Source organism: Lonchura striata, chromosome 4 (assembly GCF_050655825.1).
Source record: "Lonchura striata isolate lonStrDom1 chromosome 4, ASM5065582v1, whole genome shotgun sequence".
Classification (NCBI taxonomy): domain Eukaryota; kingdom Metazoa; phylum Chordata; class Aves; order Passeriformes; family Estrildidae; genus Lonchura; species Lonchura striata.
Genome location: NC_140706.1, coordinates 13,263,268 through 13,278,199, shown reverse-complemented (window position 1 = coordinate 13,278,199; position 14,932 = coordinate 13,263,268).

Sequence of the window (14,932 nt, the reverse complement as noted above, 5' to 3'; positions counted from 1 at the left end):
TGGAGAGGAGCAGCAGCCCCTGTGGCTTTGAAGAACAGGTGGAAACCATGACACCAGTGCTGAGCCAGTGTATTTACAAGCAGCAGACACCCACCCATGGCTACTGCTCACAAATACCCATAGCCAGGGTGCTGAGGGGATGGGTGGCATCAGTACTGTGGCCAGTACCACACAGTGCAGTAGTGCCATTATAGTTGATGTAAATGACATGCTATTGAAAAAAAAATTAATTTTTTTGGGGGGGAAGAGGGAGTTAACCAACCTGGTCCAGTAAAACTGGAGACTGCTAGTTGTTATTTCTTGCAATAATTATCCTGCAGCTCAGAACTGCTCATCTTGGAAACCTGATCACTTTTTTTACAGAAGGTGCAGGTGACCACTCGGGGCTTAGTTTGGGTTTGTTCAGGGCAAACATATCTGTCATTTGACTCCTGAACAATATTTTAAAAAATCAAATTAATTTTTTGACTTTGGAAGGCATTACTGTGGTTATTTTGATTTATTTTATTGATTTATTTTGATTGGCTTTTTTATTTATATCGATGAACAAACATTAAATCTGTACAAAACATAACCTGCCATTTTTATGTGAGGGTGTTTACTGTGTGTACATAGGAAAAGGAGACATCATATAATAACATCTAAGTTCAAATAACTCCCCTTCCAAAAAAAAAAAAAATCCTTTGCTTGAGACTTATTTTCTAGTCTAGTTAGAACTGAAAAAGTTCTGTAAGGAAAAAGAACTTTACTAGGCAAGGCTTATTGCTTGTTTATTACCTGTTACCATTGAGCACAGAGTGTTTTTGTGGTCCAACACTTCATCTGCATTCTCTCACACTCTTTTTAAATCTGGCCTACTAGATGTTTCTCAAATTCAGAGGTCAGGCTTTAGATCAGAGCACTTGTGCTTTGTTTCCATGGCTTTTTCAGCAAATTCAAATACACTTAAACTCCTGTTGATAATTTTACAGGGAAGTAATTGCTACACATGAAGTATTCCCAAAACATCTAAGTGGCATATACAAGAGCAAGCCAAATTTAAGACAAAATCAGTGTGAAGCAAGTGGAACTGGCTCCATAGGCCATTTGCTTATGGAATCCACTTTTTTCTTTCCTTGCATTGTCTTCCCCACTGTGGGTAGCTCCATTCATACGTGGACAGCTGCATTCAATTCTTGCTGCTCACTTCATGCCACTTACCCACTCCCCATAATCCAGACCAGAGGTTAACGTATTCAAGCTCAGTAAGGAAAAGTGTTGAGCCATATAGGTGAACAGAGTTGTAAAACTTTATAAATTCTCCAGGCTCCATGTTTTGAAGTGTGTGCTTGGATTTTGGATATTTAGCTTTCTAAAAGCTAAAGAACTTATTTGAGAAGTAGTATCTTTATGGCAAGACATATAGATGGTCCTGCTTGAGAAGAAGACTTAATAGAAGGCAAATAAACATGAGCTTTATAGACAGATTCAAAGGGGAAAATGTGATAGCTTGGGAAATGTGGTTTAAGGACAACTGAAGTGCCTCAGATGCAGCTATTTGGTAATTCAGTATGCTAATGACTTCAAAGTGACCTGTGCTCCACTGTGCTGCAAATAGATTTCTTTGTATTGGTACACACAGGCTTGTGCTTTCTGGTCCATAGCCTTATTCATTAATCCTTACTGACATCTATTATTGAATTTGCCTTCTCTAAACAGTTGGTTTCCACCTCTGCTATTAAATCTCCATCCTAGAAAATACATAAAAACTTACCTTTAAAACACAGCCTAGTGAAGACACAAGCTAGTGACTCAGACATCCTTTTTTTCTGAAGACAGTACCCCTACTGTTTAATATAATTTTTTTTTTCTTTTTTTGTAGTTGATATTCACATGTGTGTTCAGATCTGACAACAGTTTTGTTCACTTGGTGAGGGAATTTTTCCTGGAAGGTTACAAAAGCCCATTAATAGAAGCACACAATGCAGGGCTGAGGAGCGTGCATGCATGAACTACAAGTCTGCCAGCTTTTTGTGAAGCTCTGCATGGGGCAGTATACTGAAATAAAGCCTTTCAGACCCTTTTAATGTAGTTCTGACCTTCCACTCTATATTAAACAGATGACTGGAACCAGAAAGATAGGTCATTGTGATTGCAGTTAATATTTGTAAGGACCAAAGCAGCTCTCAGCCTTTGAGGTAGAAGGGAATCATCTTAAGTGTGAAAATGTATCATCACAAGAATGGAGAGGATCAAAGGAAGGCCAGCTGGTGCTCGGACATCTTTTCATAACCTTTATTACAATGTAGAATACACTAACCTCAATGGGAAGTCCATTCAGTTCATGTATTTCAAATAGATAATCTGTATTCTGGTGAAACAAAGAACGTTAAAAAAAGTCCTTTCTAAAAAGAGGTGGTCAGCACAAATTGCCTATGATTTAATCATTTTGGTTTTCTAAAATCAGCTTAGCTTTTTCAATGCAAATATATGAATATTTAACATGCTTATTTTAGAAGCAATTGAAAATTTGTAAAATTTAGGTGCAGAGAGTTCTAGCTGATTTTACTGTAGTTTACCTCCACTTCAGAATAAATGCCCTCCACATATTCACTTGATATGTACAAAAAGTAAGTATTTAATGAAAAAAAAATAGCCAACAGAACAATCATAAACATTAAATCATCCAGAAGGCATGCATATATGGAAAGGCCAAGATTAAGGCTGACTAGTTTTGACAAATAGCCAAAATTTAAGTTTTGGCCTTCAGAGAACATCAAATCACTGTAAACATATATGAAATTAGCAATATCAAAGCAGAAAATCAATGCAGATTGTTCTTTGCTGCTCGGCTGCTACAGTAAAGTCCTGTGCCCACGGGCTGAGGGCTGTGCTACCAGGTCTATTGAAATGGATGGGGAAAAGCAGTGGCACTGTGGGTAGAACCCAGAGGTGGGAACTTCTGCCATGATATTTTTTAGATGGGGAATGCTGTATATCACTGGAATATCAAAGTTCAAACTCAATTATTAAATTATTTAGTCATTGCTTTTGGATTTGGATTTCAATCAATCACTCTCTGGATTTGTTCTGTGGATGCAGATAGTGGAAAGTATTCCTTCTACTTGTTGAGCAGGGACTTGCTTCCAGCCAATTCTATTTAATTTTTTTGACTAAAGATTGACACCACTGTCCAAATTGCATTATTTATGAAGTTAGGACTTGCCAGGAAATGCAGCAGTCAGTCTCTAAATATTGCAAAATGCCAAATGGACAAAAGGATATTACCTTTTCCTGCCCAGAAAGTGATGGCAGACAGTCATAGCTTCAGCTGGATAAAAACTGTAGCCTGAGGAGCAGATCTGAGGGGCACTGAAATTCCAACAGCTCCAGGAAATGCAACTTCATTTCAATTCAAAAGTCATTAAAATAATTTCTAATTTCTAAAGCTCAGAAAAAGTGGTATTTAATTTCTTTTTCTCCAAGTAATTTGCATGTCAAATCTCTCTCCCTCTCTCACACACACTCTCCCCCTCTCTCTCCTGTCAGTGATGTCTCTCTCAGCAGCTGTCTAGTCATGAATCACTCCCATCATCTGAAGCATATTTTTAACACTTCTGGACGTGCTCTAAAAGCAAATGCTGTTAAGCAAACAATTTGCACTGTTTTTCCATACACTTCCTTCACTTGCCCAAACCTTTCATAATCATGACTTTAAAAGCTGGGTCACAGGGGAATCAGGTACTGGAAAATACAACCTTTTGTACTTGTGAGAGTATCAAAATGTTACATCAAGTTCTCATGTAATGCAGATATTTTCTGACTTGCAGAAGACTCGAAGTTGTCTGAAGCTTGAACATTCAACTTCATTAAGATTCATATAAATGTTGCCTTGGGTTTCACCCATTGTATTCTGCACCCTCTCAAGCTCAAACTTCACTTATAGTTTAGGAATTGAGCAGACAAAAAGAAAATCACTGTCAAAGCTTAGTTCAGCTGCTGTTTCAGTAACGTAGATTAGAATATGCCATGTTTGCTTCAGAGCAGCTACTTTACAGCCTGAAATGGAGAACATAATCATGGAGCTGATAAATTATTTTCCTTGTAATCATGAGTTTCAGAGCTCCCAGAAAAATGACGTTGACCAAAATAGGTTTTGATCTTAAAAGCTTCTCTATTTTTCTCATCCATTCTTTGGCAGAAGGATGCCTGCTGGGCACCAAGGATATTTGCTAAGTGCCTGGAAGGCCTTTGGAACCAACCAGTAATAAGTCAAAGAGGAAGAAAATCTTGTTCTTCTGCCACTGACTAGTAAGTGACTCTTCTGGTAACTTTAGTATTTGTTAGGAATACAAGTTTTTGAGCTCCAGCTCCAAATTATTGCATTGGCACATGAGCAAAACAGGAATTCTGACTGTGCCCAGCTGGAAAGAACTTTCTTTTTCCAAATAAAATGTGGCTTTTAAACACCCAGGACCAAGTTATGTTTACTTTTGCAAAGACTAGAAGCAATAACCATAAAGGATGCTTTTCTCTGAAGCCCTAATGAAAGTGTTATAAAAACTATGAGCCATGTACTTCCATTTCATGTTTGAATCTGGAGCTTTTTTTTCTTGCTGCTTTGATGTCACATCCCTTTGTATTTTTAAGTGTGACAAAACACTAAATAATACTCGAAGTCTGGAAGCTATCTAATGTATTTCTGATAAGGAGTGCTGTCATATGTGGACTGTGATATGGATGAGCACTGAGCACTCTGACTGTCCAGGGTATATAATTTCATCTTTCTGACAGGTCTGGCTGCAGTGGAATCATCAAAGCTGTATCACGTTGGAAAACTTTGTTTTAAACAAGTAAGCTTTGTCAGCCACCAGTAATCATATCACCACTATTCAGAAGCTTAATTATATGATTTGTGCTACTTGCTGTTCTCGAAAAACCTTCTCCTTGAAAAGAGGATTAAATAAAACCTACTTTTGAAAGGGGGTAGCCCTCGTCATTGCAAGAAAAGCCTAACACACTTTAAGTGCCTAGAAATAAGAAGACAAAAAGAATTTCAAAATATCTCTATCAGCCTAAGCTGAGCAGTTGATTTTATCCCGTGAATCCCCAGAGCCGGAGCACCTGATGCCGCTCCCGGCCAGAGGGCTCAGAGCCCGTCTGCCCGCGGGGTGGCAGTGAAAGCCCGAGCTACGGAAGGGCTGGGCCGGGCTGAGCCGGGCAGGGCCGGGCTGAGCCGGGCAGGGCCGGGCTGAACCGGGCCGGGCTGGGCTGGGCCGGGCTGGGCTGGGCCGGGCTGAGCCGGGCAGGGCTGGGGCTGGGCCGGGCCGGGCTGGGGCGGGCTGAGCCGGGCCGGGCTGGGCTGGGCCGGGCTGGGCTGGGCTGGGCTGGGCCGGGCTGAGCCGGGCCGGGCTGGGCTGGGCCGGGCTGAGCCGGGCAGGGCCGGGCTGAACCGGGCAGGGCTGGGCTGGGCTGGGTCGGGTCGGGCTGGGCCGGGCTGAGCCGGGCTGAGCCGGGCCGGGCTGGGCCGGGCCGGGCTGGGGCTGGGCTGAGCTGGGCTGGGCTGGGCTAGGGCTGGGGCTGGGCTGGGCTAGGCCGGGCCGGGCTGAGGTGGGCTGGGCTGGGCTGGGCAGGGCAGGGCAGGGCTGAGCCGAGCCGAGCCGAGCCGAGCCGAGCCGAGCCGAGCCGAGCCGAGCCGCGCTGCTCCGCTGCGGCGCCGCCGGGGTCGTGCCAGCCTCCCGCACATCCGCGGCTGCGGCGTTATCCGCAGGGATAAACCTCCCTCCGTTTTGCTGGGAAGCGATAATGCGCTAACTGCTTTGTTATCCGCATCTTTAACAAACTGCACGGACATCATTTCTTGCCCTTGGGCGTTCCTGCCGAGCAGAGCGCGGCTGTGCCTCAGTCTCGTGGATATTGGGATGTGTGACATAAACACTGCTCGTTCTGAGATGTGTGACATAAACACCGTTAGTTCTGAGATGGTTTTATCTAAACACCGTCAGTTCTGCGATGGGTTTATCTCTGTGCCCTTCCCAGCTGTTTCTCGCTGCAGGTTCCACACGAGGTAAGCCAGTTCCCCGGCACTCTGCTGAGCTCCCTTGGGAAACGCTGACCCCGGCACAGCTCTGGGGGCTCTCGGGACCTCTCACATTTCCCATACTATGTTTTACACAAACCCTTTACCATTCCTTCACTTGAAGTGAAAGTGCTCAGCACAGCAACACTGCTCTATTTTGATCTTACTGGTAGCCACCTTCTGCCATTCTTCCACTTGACAACTTAGAAACTAAATTCCCCTACAGAAAAGTGTTTTAGCTTCTACTTCTGGAAAGGATATAAAAATATTGCACAGCTGCATGTGTTCAGGCTGAAAGGGCAGGGATTGCAGAAGCCAGACAAAGCATAAACAGTGAGAAATCTGTGTTTAGAATAATTAGATTGTGAGTGGGAAATACAAAATTGAAATTGTTCAGCAATGTCTTCTCCAAAACAAGAGAAGAATATGTCAATAATAATAATAATAATAATAATAATATCTGAAAGTATTTCTTGTAAGAGTAAACAGAAATTATCTTTAAAATTTTACAAAAATTAAACTGTAATAGTAAAGTGAGAAGTATGGATTATGTTCCCTACATGTAATTTCCAAAGATGTCCTGATATGGAGTTTCAATATTTGGCTTTGTGATTTTGGCTGTACAGCTTGGTAATAGATACAGAACAAACACTAACGTTAGTTTTAAATCTACTTACACATCTGGAAGCAAAAAAGGTATCTGTAAGGTGTTTTGTGTCAAACAGAATGACCATAGCTTTACAGCCCAGCTACATTTCATTGCTGTAGCACTTGTGGTGAGCGCTGGCTGTACCTGGGATTGCCCTGTTGTCAGTACCTGTGCCATGGCAGAACAGCAGACTGCCAAAAGTGATACAGGATGTGCCCCTGCCTCTTGCTCCAACAGGGATTTGACTGCTGCAACATTTTCAGCTCGGTTCAGTTGTATTTTTCCAAATGAATCTTGAGTAAATGTCACTATGTTTATTTGCATTTTATTACTCTTTGAAAGCACTGTGCTTTCACAGAGTAACAACTTTCAGAAGTTTTCAGAGTGCACAGCAGCTGATAACCACAAGTACTACACTTGTTTATCATACTGTAAGTACCCAACTCTACCAGAACTGTCAATTGCTCTGTTAGTTAGCAGTTTGGTAATTCAGATCTGTTCAAATACTGTTCCATAAAACCCTTCTAAAACAACTTGAACCAATTATTTTCAAGAAAACAATTGCTTTCCAAATATTTTAAATATTTTGGTAAGAGTATTTTCTCATTAACTGGGTTTTCTTTAAGTAATCTGAATGAGTTATGTACATTGGATGTAAAGGATATTGAGGCACTTTGTTAGACATGTGAAAGCACTGAGGTGTCTCAAAAAATACACCCCTCCTGACCTACCTACAACCATGGAAATATGTAAAAATGTCTCTAAAAGTTGGCTTTGAGTTTCCAGCAGATCTGGTCACTGGTTTTCTTTACTGAATGGATGTAGGGTCCATATTTGCTGTCTATTTGTAGTCACTGTTATTTGGAGTCATTATTTATGCTTGACATACATAAATGTAATTTTTCCCAAAAGAGGAAGAATGAGCTTGATGAGGATGAAATGCCTCTACAGAAATGGAACTGCCATTGTGTGTTGTGTTCTGTATGGCACTCTTTGTTGCTTTTTTTTTTAACTAAAAGCTTTTTTAAAAAATAAACCATGTCCCAAACTCACATAGCTGTAGCCTTAGCAAAAACCATGTATCGAACAGGCTTAAATTTCACTGAAATTCCATGAGTTAATATGCTGATCCTCCAGAAAAATGTCTGTCTTAAGAAAGTAATTAAAAGCCTCTATGCATTAAGATCACAAGTTTTCCCCAGAAGAAAATATTGGAGACTTAGTTCAATGTGATCTAGTTTAAGAAAAAAATGTCTATATGGATTAAAAGCTCTTCCCTTGCAATGGGAACAAGTCCTTGCTGCTGCACCTTCTAGAATGTTGTCTAATATCCCGAGCTGCCCAGTAGGACCAGAACAGACAGGACAGCTCCTGAATGGCTGATGTCCTCCTTTAGAAGTGATAGGTTCTTCCTTGTCACTGTCAAATATTTCCTTACATTCCTTTCTGATTTTCTAGGAGTCGGCATTTACATGTGGTAATTGAAGTCAGATGAAAACAAGAACAGACTCCTGGGAAAAAACAAAAATATCCACCTGGTCCTCTCTATGTCTATTGAGCTGTTGCTTTATGATCCTTTGACTATCTGCAAATTCTTTTGCTGGTAAGAGCCAGTTGGATTGAGTTCAGCCAAGCAAAATGCAGTTAGGCAGCTGGGAGTGTATGAAAATATTCCACTTTAAACTTTTCTATAGGAGTTATGACCTGGACATTCTCACTGAACTATTACTATTAACTAGCTTGGCCACCCCAACGCTCTTGAAGAATTGTCCTTTTCCATCTCTTAAGCCTGAGGCCTGATTTGCTTTTCTTTTAGAATTCATTTTAGTCTGTAATGGGAAATGGAACAGGGAATTGTTAGTTCATCTTTGTCCAGTGCTTTGAAGATGTAAAATATTTTTTGGAAGCTGCTTGGTACAATTGCCCATATTCTCCTCAGGGAAGCTAATACAACATTTGCTCTCCACAGCCCTTAGTGGAGTACTCAAGGAGATTTCTTTTCCCTTGTGTCCGCAGAAGGCAACTGGATGTCTTTACTGCCAGGTGTAATTGAAGACACTGATTCAAGAACCCAGTTTATGGGGAGTCTTGAATGTGTTTGGTAGATTTCTTCAGCTGATGTAGTTTAACACTTAAGTGGGAATCCCATCTTTCTAGAATTATTCCTCATTTGTCATTCCTATTTTCTATTTTTCACAGTGTTTTCATTTTGACTAATTCTCTTTCAAATGTGCACCATGTTTAGAGATTTGATTGATTTAAAATTCATAAGTACTGGATTTAGATTCCTTAGCATGTAGGGTGCTCAATGCCCTCAGCTGCAGTTTCCTAAATTAACAGAAGTAATTCAAATACAGCGGTGACAATGTTGTGCATTTTACAGAACACAAATTATGGGGTTTAAGTTCTTAGATCTCTTGCTGTTAAGTACCAGTAATCCTGTGGTGGTCAATATCTGTGCTGTCTGGATGTAGCCGGTCTTGGGTTTAATTTTCAGCTAGCAGGGAAAGAATTATTCCTGTGGCAGCCAGATCCTGCAGGGTTAATACAAATTCTTTGAAGTTACTACTGAAATTGCTTGCTACATCCTTTTGTCGGTGTTTTTCAAAGTATCTCCTGCTGCATGGATTGTCAGTTTAAAGGAATGCAAAATGGGTTACCAGGATGGGAAAAACTCTGCTGTTTTAAAGCTCTAATCTTACAGATGAGTTTGATATGCAGTGCAAATAAGCTACACTGCACATCACAGCTTTTCACTTTTACAGTTCTAAATAACAGGCAAGTTATTGCCTATTGTTATAAAATAAAATCTTTTCCATCCAGAATATAAAGGGAATTATATTATATGTAAATAGCAGTACATTTTTAATTCAAGAGCACCCTTCTGATATTAGTTAATTAGCTACACAGTTCTACTTCATTCATTGAGTTACTTTATTTCACATGGGAAATAGTTCAAAGGTGCACCAGGAGAGGTTCCAACTGGGCATTAGGAGGCATTTCTCTGCCAAGAGTGTGGTCAAACACCAGAAGAGGCTTCCCAGGGAGATGTTTGATGCCCCAAACCAGTCAGTGTTTAAGAGTCATTTGGACATTGCCCTTAATAACTTGCTTTAACTTTTGCTCAGCCCTGAATAGGTCAGGCAGTTAAACTAGAAGATCAATTTAGGTCAATTCCAACAGAAATATTCTATTCTACACTGTCCTATTCCATTATTCCATTCCCATAATTACCTTGCTCCACCCACCCTGAAAAATGTGAATATAATACTAAGCATAGCACCTTGTTTTTTTAGTAACATCTCTGCAGTTTTGTTTTTTAATGTACCATATTGAAAGCTTTTAGAAAAAAATATACTTCAGTGGACAGCTGTTGCATTCTAGGCACCTAATTATAATAATTCATTATTATATACTTATAATATTATATACTTATAATTCATTATATACTTGGCTGGTTTTGGACAACTTTTCCCATTATGCTACACGCCTTTCCATTCTTTTCAGCATTTCTTCTTATCATATCTTTAAATATCAAATATCTTGTTAAAATGCTGAGGTTAATTATTAAAAGTGATCTTTAATTTCCTATGCCTCAGATTTTATGTGCCCAAATAAAGAATGGATCTTGACAAGCTGGCTTTTTTTCCCTTGAAACCTGGGAGATTCCCTGCTAAAGACTGAGATACCACAAAATCCCTTGGTGCTTTGAGCATTTCAGTCAGTGAATACTGAAGTGCAAGTGAGATCCTAGAATTCCATCACAAGTATAAACTGAATGAAAGAGCACAGACACAAAAGATACAGAACTTTGAATTTACACGTACATTAGAAAATGTCTGATCTTTTTTGTTTCCCTTTGGCCAAGTTCTATTTGCAAGCTGAAATAAAGCAAGATCAGTGCCATGTGCAAAAACTTAAATGGCAGCTTTTGAAAAATTATCCCATTAACCTGATGAGTTTCTAATTACAGTAAGATAGAAAAGCTTTTTTCCTCATGCTATGTAGGATTTTGTCCTAACAGGTTTTTTTTAAAGCTATCCTGCTGTTAAAATAATTTAACTGCAGTGTTTGAGTATAATTTGTCCTATATTTCTTTTGCTTTCTCTGAGGAGTTACATAACTTTTTCATTTCTAATGAGGTTTCCTAAATATAAATTGTGATGTAATATTCTGCACCTCCTTTGGCTGCAAACCAATTAATTTGAAGTGGTTCAAGGCCAAAGAGAAGTTCAGGATCACATTCTAGCATTCCTGGTGAAAGGTTTGTTCATGCACTTTTTAAAAAAAATAAATGGTTTAGTGGTTAAGTCCAGCTTCTGTTGGAATTGATCTTATCCTTTAAATTCATGTAATACTCTAAATTTATAGAGGATTGTTTTGGACTACATGACCTTGTGTTACTTAGATGCTGTTTGAAATCCATTTGTAGAATAGCCAAAATGTTATTTTGCTTCTCTAAATCAGGTAACTTTAGCCATTTAAATGACTGTTTAAATCATAAGCAGGATTAACCTGAGAAGAGATCAGTAAAAGATCAACCTCACTTTACCTCTAAAGCTCTGCTTCCTTGTGTTTAAGTATATCCCACCACTGCAGTCTCCCCAGATCCCTCTGCCAGACAGAGCTTTGCCTCCTCGTTGCAGGACTGTCACTTCTCTGCCGCAGCTTAGCCAAGTGCTGGGTCTGATATTTGGGAGTAACAGGAGCCCTGGGGAACAATGCATCTGCCTGTACTGATTTCCCCCTCCCCTGCTCCCCAGACCCAGAGCTGTCATCTCCCTGCTGTATTTTGGCACCTTCTCCTCACCAAGAGATGAACCTGCAGGCCTGGTGTGAGGAGGTACAGGACATAATCTGCCTTGCAGCACAATTTATCCCTTCTGCTGCACCTGCAAGCTCAGAGCATTAATTCTCAGAGCAATCCTTCTGGCTTTTACTGCCCTGTATTTTATGTGGGTGTATCACTGATGGTTTTCCCACCATTTGAGAAATACTGCTCTTGAGAATCTGAGTGTCTAGAACTTGTTCTGTCTCAGCATTATTCCAATGTGTGGATTACATTCTTTCTGAAAAATCTTATTTAGATAGATGTGTATGAATTCAGTGTGATTAACCTAAGGATGCCAGACTTGAAAAATGGTTTAATGTTTTAAAGAATTTCACAGCTTTCTAGTGACCATTTCTCAATTTTCCCCAAAGAAGAATTCATACTCATACTTTTCAGTAATTTTGGAAATAACAGATATGCATTCTTCAGTATCCATACTTTTCATTTGACTGTTCTACAAATCTGACAGTAAGTGAAAACCACTATTTTTCATATTCCTATTTTCTGTCACAAAGGCATCACTTTTGTTCATGCACAGGTTCACTATTCATTTATCCATTACCCATTTCAGTATGAACACCACAATTCTAGAGCTGTTCACACATAATTCTCTCACATATAGAAATCCAAGCATAAAATCCTAAAGAAAAAGTTAAGTTTTAGTTTCCCTGCTCTCCCAGTGTGGATTTGCTGGGCAGAGGGAGAGATAAAAGGGGCTGTATAAACTGAGCACTGCCTGCTGAGGTGAAGTCCTGGCAGCTGGCTCTACCTGGCTGGCTTCACCATGCACTTCCTGCACCTCCTTTGGTACATCACTTAATCCAGGTTTCCCTATTGCTGCCCAAGAGTTCAGTATAATTCCTGAAGTTCATTCAATATTTCTGAAGTTTATTCAATTTCTGAAGTTTATTGTCTTCCTAAAACAGATTAGTGGGAATGCTCTTCTTCTTTGGGATTTGTAAGTAGCCTCAGATACCAAAGGGACTGGATGCTTTAGGGGAAAAAAATACTGCTGGGATACCTGACAAACAATAGGTAGTGCTGCACTCCTTCAGCAGAGTTTGTTCCCTTTCATGAATGCTTATGTTGCACAAGCAATTGCAGCATTTCACTGCATCAGCACTGTTCCTAATCCTGATTTGGAAACATCAACTGTTAACTTGACAAAGCGTGACACATGGCACGTTGAAGTGTTTTCAGCTGCACTCACACAACAAATTGTAATGGCTCCAGAAGAGCCATTTCAATTGATTGTGTCAGTAAACTACAACCCACAAAGAAAAAGACACGTGGCCAACCTGAATAAAGCATCATCAAACCACAAATAATAGATTAACTGTCACAATTTCAGCCTCATTTTTAGAAAAAACTATTCTGCAGGGAAAAAAATCCTGTAATTTCTAGATGTTTTGCCCATGATGAATCAGAAGTCCAGCCCTATGGAGCATAGCGGTTTACAACATTTCCTTAATTCCCACATATGTAGAGACTGTGTGACTTTATTCTTCATGTTTCTGCTTGAAAATGAGGGCTTGGCAAGTGGTGAACATGTAGGCTGTCCCACGCAATTGCTCTTTCTCCAGCTTTTGTGAGACATGGGCCTACTCTTATTTGAAAAAAACTTCTGTATCTTTTCCTAGACCAAGTGTCAGCAAACACAAGCTTCACATTACTTCCTTTTTTTTTTTTTTTTTTTTTCTTTTCCCTCCAATAGTTACTTCTTTGGGAAGTACTACACCTGCTTGATGGTGAAGTGCAAATTTTGTGCTTTCATAGTCAGGCTGATGGTACGCATGGTGAATTCTAACCTCACTGAGACCATTAAGGTTTCAGAGTAAGTAAATCAGGGTACAGTCTGACCTAACAAGAGTAGCCACTAGGTGATCAATTCTGTGCGTGGGCTGCTTTTCCTGCTGCCCACACACCCACAAGGAGCTGCCATGTTTCCTCAGAGATAACTAACATGAGATAAAGACTGCTGGCCATGACACTTCAGTGGCTCAGCAAGGATGTGAGTTATTTGTTAAGCACTTGGAACCCGAGTTACTTTGTAGATGATAGAGGACAGTTTCCTACCCAGATTTAAAACCCCCTGAATAACCATAGCACAATGACCTGCAGCAGGAGCCCTGGAGAAAAGAGGTGTGCTAGTTTCGATGAGTCAATTTGTTTTCAAATAATGTCTATGCTAATATACACCTTTTTGCCTTGTTAAGGCAGCAACTTTTAACTAGGAAGCTTTGTAACTAAGTTACTTCATTTTTTCTTCTAAAAACCATCAGTAGCAAGCTAGAGTTGGCTATTTGATATCAGAAATTAAAGCCTTTTAAGGCTTTAATTAAAGGCTTATTTTATATAGCTGGCAAATAAAGACAGTTATTAGTCACAGATATTTGTGTGTGCATGTAAACGCACACAAAAACACAGAGATTATTTTTTCTTTATGTCACAGTACATGGGGTGACATGCACTTAAAATGAAAATGATGTAAGCCACTGAGTGTAAGTACTGAGTGACAAGTGTAGTGTCCAGCTGCTTAACAAAAATATTTTTTCTGAAAGACTAGAGAACCAGGTAAGTCTAGTTAGTCTTAGATACCATTAAAGAAATGCATAGTTGCAAAGAGAATAACTCCCTCTGTAAACAAGCTATCCAAATTTCTCCTTTTCTCTACAACACACACTAAAACAGAATAACCTATGCACATGCTCACATGACTAAAACAATACCTCACCAGCCAACTGGGGAATTTAAATCATTCATCTTAATCCAATACTGACACTTCCTCAGGCACACACTTAATACACAATTGCCCTAAGCTTTTGACAATCTTCAGCCAATGGAGCTCAAATATAAAATCACAAAAGCTAGAGATGAAAGAATCTAGTCAGTCAATTTGTTAAACCATTTGCTGTATTATTTGGGCTCCCTATAGTATACTGTCAAATACACTTCTGATCATCACTTGGAGTTTTGATGTCATTTGGATTCTGAATGACTTTGGCTTCAAATACAAATGAATGGATTACACTCATCCTTCTGTGGGTTATTAATCTGTTCTGTTCAAGAACCCTTGTAAGACAAGGGCTTTGCCAAAATTAAATAATTCAAGTGTTTCTTGTTTTCTGAGAAACTCCTTCATTTTCACTCATAGGTGCAATTTTCTATATAAAATGAAGCTCTTTTTCTTTCCACTTAACACATGCAAGTATGATTTATGAAATGTTACTCAGGTAAGACAAGCTTATTTTACACTTTATTTACTCAGGACAGAACACTGATGAGAGAAATAATGAGATAGACAGATTGATCCATAGCTGGAGACACGACCTGCTCTGTGTCACAGCCAGAAAGGGCCTTTAGCATTACAGACCATTGATCTCAGGAAAACGGG